Here is a 6000-nt window from a genome sequence, read left to right on the forward strand (position 1 = left end):
CCTAAGTGGACTAAGACACTTCTCATCTTCTTGAACTCTAAATGTTGGACTACACAGAGCTAAGTTATCAAAATCTTTTTATTTTCTTATGGACTCTCACATCCTATGTATTCTCATCCATTCCTATGCCTTTACATTTGTATACTGATGACTTCCAAATCTATATCTTCATCCCTTTCTTCTTTTGCTGAACCCCATACTCATATATCCAAATGTCTTGAATTAGATTGGTAGTAGTAGAGGTGGTAAAATGTTGTCAGATTTTGAATATATATTTATGTTAAAGAAGACAAGCTTTGCTGATGGATTTGCAAAGTCAAGGATGACTTTAAGATTTTTTACCTGAGTAATTGTTAAAATGGAGGTTCCAACATATATGTATCTAATAACAGAAACCCAAAATGCATAAAACAAAACTTATAGAATGGAAGAGAGAAATAAATGATTCAACAATAATCATTGGAAACTCCATTACCCCACTTTCCATAATGAATAGAACAACTAGGCAGAAGATCAACCAGGGAGTAGAAGACTTGAACAACATTGTGAACTAATAAGATCTAACAAACATATATAAAATATTCCACCTGTCTTAGTCTGTTTGGATTGCCCTAACAAGATACCACAGATTGGGTGGCTTAAATAACATACATCTATTTTCTCACAGTTCTAGAGGCTAGAAGTCCAAGATCGAGGTGCCAGAAAACTGGGTTTTTGGTGGCACCTCTCTTTCTGGCTTGTACATGCCCATCTTCTTGCTGTGTCCTCACATGGATTTTCTTCTGTGTACACATGGAGAAAAAGAACTCTGATGTCTTTTCCTCTTGTTATAAGAACATCAGTCAGGTTAGGGTCCCATTCTTATGACCTTATCTAACTTTAATTATCTCCTTAAAGGCCCTACCTCCAAATATAGTCAAATTGGGGGTTCTGGCTTTTGCATATGAACTTTATGAGCACACAATTCTGGCCATAATATCACCCAATAAGAGCAAGATACACATTCTTCTTATGTACACATGGAACATTCTCCAAGATAGATCATATGGTAGGCCATAAAACACACCTCTGTAAATTTGAAAGGATTGGAATTATACAAAATATGTTCTCCAATCACTGTATAATAGAAACCAATAACAGGAAGACATTTGAGAAATTCACAAATACATGGAAACTAAACAACACACTCCTAAGTAACAAATGAATCAAAGAAGAAATCACAAGGGCAATTAGAAAATGCCTTGACTCTGGGAGGAGCAAGATGGTGGAGGAGTAGAAGACCTAAATTTCGTCTGGTCCCAGGAATTCAGCTAGATAGGGATCAAACCATTCTGAACACCTATGAACTCAACAGGAGATCGAAGAAAAGAATAGCAGCAACTCTCTGAACAGAAAAGCGACCACTTTCTGGAAGGTAGGACGTGCAGAGAAGTGAATCCGAGGTGATATTCAGGAAGATAGACAGCAGGGGAGGGGGCCTCCATCAGCCACTACTGGCAAGTGATAGAGCAGTGGAGCACAAAATTGGAAATTTTAGAAGTCGGCTCTGCTGAGGGATATTGTTCCAGTGGCTAAGCAGGGGCTGGGACCCTCACTGGGACAGTGGTGTCTCAGGACCTCGGGGTCACAGAAAGACCCGGGGTGCCTGAGTGTGGCAGAGCTCCCAGGTATCGGAGCAGGGAAGCCAGCTGCAAAGACAGACCTGAGCTGCGGGCTCTCAGCTTGGGGTTGCCATAAACCATGATCTGGGGCACAGTCGGGCCACTGCTCCTCCAGCAGGGACCCAACAAGTGGCAGATCCGGGGAGACTCCCCTTCCTTCCGGGGAGGAGCGGCACAGAGGTGCACCACAGGGATCTGCTGGGTTCGGAGACTCCACACCGAGTGGGGTGCCAGAGATAAAAATGCTTGGTCACAGGCTGGGTGAGCACGGAGTGCGGCTGGAGATGGGGAGACAGGAGTGATTGACTGCTTTTCTCTGGGGGCACACTGAAGAGCGGGGCCCCAAGTTCTCGGCTCCTCTGGGGCGGAGATTGGGAGGCCACCATTTTCACTCTTGTCCTCCAAAGCTCCATTCCTATGCCTTTACATTTGTATACTGATGACTTTCAAATCTATATCTTCATCCCTTTCCTTGCTTGCAGAGAACAAAAGCTCCCGAGAGCAAACCTGAGCAGATGACTTAGCCTGGACTGGCAAGGACGGGACAATTCTGCCTCTGACAAAGACATTTGGGAACCACAGCAACAGGCCCCTCCTCCAGAAGATCAGCAAGAACAGCCAACCAAAACCAAGTTTACCAATCATTGAGAAGGGCAGAACTCCAGCGCTAAGGGAATACTGCACATAGAATTCATGGCTTTTTCCCCATGATTCTTTAATCTTTCAAAGTTAATTTTTTTTAACTGTTTTTTTTTTTTTTTGGATTTTTCTTTTTCCCTTTTTCAACCAACAACTTATCAATCTTTTTTAAAAAAATCTTTTTTATTTTTCATTTTTAGAGTTGTATTCTATCCCTTCATAGTAGTTAACCTTAGTTTTGGTATATATATATAAGTTGTTCTCTTTAAAATTTTGGGATACAGTGTCTTCTAACAGATCAAAATATACCATAAATCTCTAGTGTATGGCTTTGTTCTAGTCTCCTGCCTGATCACATTTTCTCCCCTTATTTTTTTTTTTTTTTTTTAAAGATTTTTTTATTTATTTATTTAACAGAGATAGAGAGAGCACAAGTATGCAGAGCAGCAGACAGAGGGAGAGGGAGAAGCAGGCTCTCCGCCGAGCAGGGAACCCGATGTGGGGCTCGATCCCAGGGCCCTGGGATCATGACCTGAGCCGAAGGCAGCCGCTTAACCAACTGAGCCACCCAGGCGCCCCCCCTTATTTTTTTTTTTTAATCTTCTCTTCTTTCTTTTTTCAACCAACTTCTTATCAATTCCTTTTAAAAAATCTTTATAATTTTCATCTTTACAATCATATTCCATCCTTTCATCGTATTTACCTTTATTTTTGTACATATATAAGTTTTTCTTTCTTTAAAATTTTGGGGGGCACTTTCTTTTAACAGACCAAAATACACCCAAAATCTAGTGTGTGGCACTGATCTATGCACCAGCCTGATCATATCTGATCATATTCTGTTTTGTTGTTGTTTGTTTCTTTTTTTTATCTTTTACTTTTTCTTTTTCTTTTTTCTTTTTTCTTTCTTTCCCTTTCTTTTCCCCTGGTTTCTGGTCTCTTCTGATTTTTTAGTCTATATTTTTCTGGGGTTGTTGTTACCCTGCTAGCATTTTGTTCTCTCATTCATCTATTCTCCTCTGGACAAAATGACAAGATGGAAAAAATCACCTCAAAAAAAAGAACAAGAGGCAGTACCAACTGCCAGGGACCTAATCAATATGGACATTAGTAAGATGTCAGAACTAGAATTCAGAATGATGATTTTAAAGATACTAGCTGGGTTTGAAAAAAGCATGGAAGATATTAGAGAAACCCTTTCTGGAGATATAAAAGAACTAAAATCTAACCAAGTCGAAATAAAAAAGGCTATTAATGAGGTGCAATCAAAAATAGAGGCTCTAACTGCTAGAATAAATGAGGCAGAAGTGAGAATTAGTGATATAGAAGACCAAATGATGGAAAATAAAGAAACTGGGAAAAAGAGAGATAAACAACTACTGGATCATGAGGGCAGAATTCGAGAGACAAGTGATACCATAAGACAAAACAATATTAGAATAATTGGGATCCCAGAAGAAAGGGAAAGAGAGAGAGGGGCAGAAGGTATATTGGAGCAAATTATAGCAGAGAACTTCCCTAATTTCAGGAAGGAAACAGGCATCAAAATCCAGGAGGCACAGAGAACCCTCCTCAAAATCAATAAAAATAGGTCAACACCCCGACATCTAATAGTAAAACTTACGAGTCTCAGAGACAAGGAGAAAATCCTGAAAGCAGCTTGGGAGAAGAGATCTGTAACCTACAGTGGTAGAAACATTAGATTGGCAACAGACCTATCCACAGAGACCTGGCAGGCCAGAAAGGACTGGCATGATATATTCAGAGCATAAATGAGAAAAATAGGCAGCCAAGAATACTATATCCAGCTAGGCTGTCATTGAAAATAGAAGGAGAGATAAAAAGCTTCCAGGACAAAGAAAAACTAAAGGAATTTGCAAACACGAAACCAGCCCTACAAGAAATATTGAAAGGGGTCCTCTAAGCAAAAAGATACAGGGTATCAGATTGGATAAAAAAACAAGACCCATCGATATGCTGTCTGCAAGAGACTCATTTTAGACACAAAGATACCCCCAGATTGAAAGTGAGGGGGGAAAACAGTTTACCATGCTAATGGACACCAAAAGAAAGCTGGTGTGGCAATCCTTATATCAGACAAATTAGATTTTAAACCAAAGACTGTAATAAGAGATGAGGAAGGACACTATATCCTACTTAAAGGGTCTATCCAACAAGAAGACCTAACAATTGTAAATATCTATGCCCCTAACATGGGAGCAGCCAATTATATAAGGCAATTAATAACAAAAGCAAAGAAACACATCAACAACAATACAGTAATAGTGGGGGACATTAACAACCCCCTCACTGAAATGGACAGATCATCTAAGCAAAAGATCAACAAGGAAATAAAGACTTTAAATGACACACTGGACTAAATGGACTTCACATATCTATTAAGAACATTCCATCCCAAGGCAACAGAATACACATTCTTCTCCAGTGCCAATGGAACATTCTCCAGAATAGATCACATCCTAGGTCACAAATCAGGTCTCAACCAATACCAAAAGATTGGGATCATTCCCTGCCTATTTGCAGACCACAATGCTTTGAAACTAGAACTCAATCACAAGAGGAAAGTCGGAAAGAACTCAAATACATGGAGGCTAAAGAGCATCCTACTAAAGAATGAATGGGTCAACCAGGAAATTAAAGAAGAATTAAAAAAATTCATGGAAACCAATGAAAATGAAAACACAACTGTTCAAAATCTTTGGGATGCAGCAAAGGCAGTCCTAAGAGGAAAGTATATAGCAATGAGCAGATGACTTAGCCTGGACTGGCAAGGATGGGACAATTCTCAAGAAACAAGAAAGGTCTCAAGTACACAACCTAACCCTACACATGAAAGAACTGGAGAAAGAACAGCAAATAAAGCCTAAGCCCAGCAGGAGAAGAGAAATAATAAAAATCAGAGCAGAAATCAATGAAATAGAAACCAAAAGAACAGTAGAACAGATCAACAAAACTAGGAGCTGGTTCTTTGAAAGAATTAACAAGATTGATAAACCCCTGGCCAGACTTATCAAAAAGAAAAGAGAAATGACCCAAATCAACAAAATCATGAATGAAAGAGGAGAGATCACAACCAACACTAAAGAAATACAAACAATTATAAGAACATATTATGAGCAACTATATGCCAGCAAATTAGATAATCTGGAAGAAATGTATGCATTCCTAGAGATGTATCAACTACCAAAACTGAACCAGGAAGAAACAGAAAACCTGAACAGACTTATAACCACTAAGGAAATTGAAGGAGTCATCAAAAATCTCCCAACAAACAAAAGCCCAGGGCCAGATGGCTTCCCAGGGGAATTCTACCAAACATTTCAAGAAGAATTAAAACCTATTCTTCTGAAAATGTTCCAAAAAATAGAAATGGAAGGAAAACTTCCAAACTCATTTTATGAGGCCACTATTACCTTGATCCCCAAACCAGACAAAGACCCCCTCCAAAAGGAGAATTACAGACCAATATCCTTGATGAACATGGATGCAAAAATTCTCACCAAAATACTAGCCAATAGGATCCAACAGTACATTAAAAGGATTATTCACCACAACTAAGTGGGATTTATCCCTGGACTGCAAGGTTGGTTCAACATCCACAAATCAATCAATGTGATACAATACATTAATAAAGGACAAGAAGTATATTATCCTCTCAATAGATGCAGAAAAAGCATTT

Source organism: Halichoerus grypus, chromosome 5 (genome assembly GCF_964656455.1).
Source record: "Halichoerus grypus chromosome 5, mHalGry1.hap1.1, whole genome shotgun sequence".
Classification (NCBI taxonomy): domain Eukaryota; kingdom Metazoa; phylum Chordata; class Mammalia; order Carnivora; family Phocidae; genus Halichoerus; species Halichoerus grypus.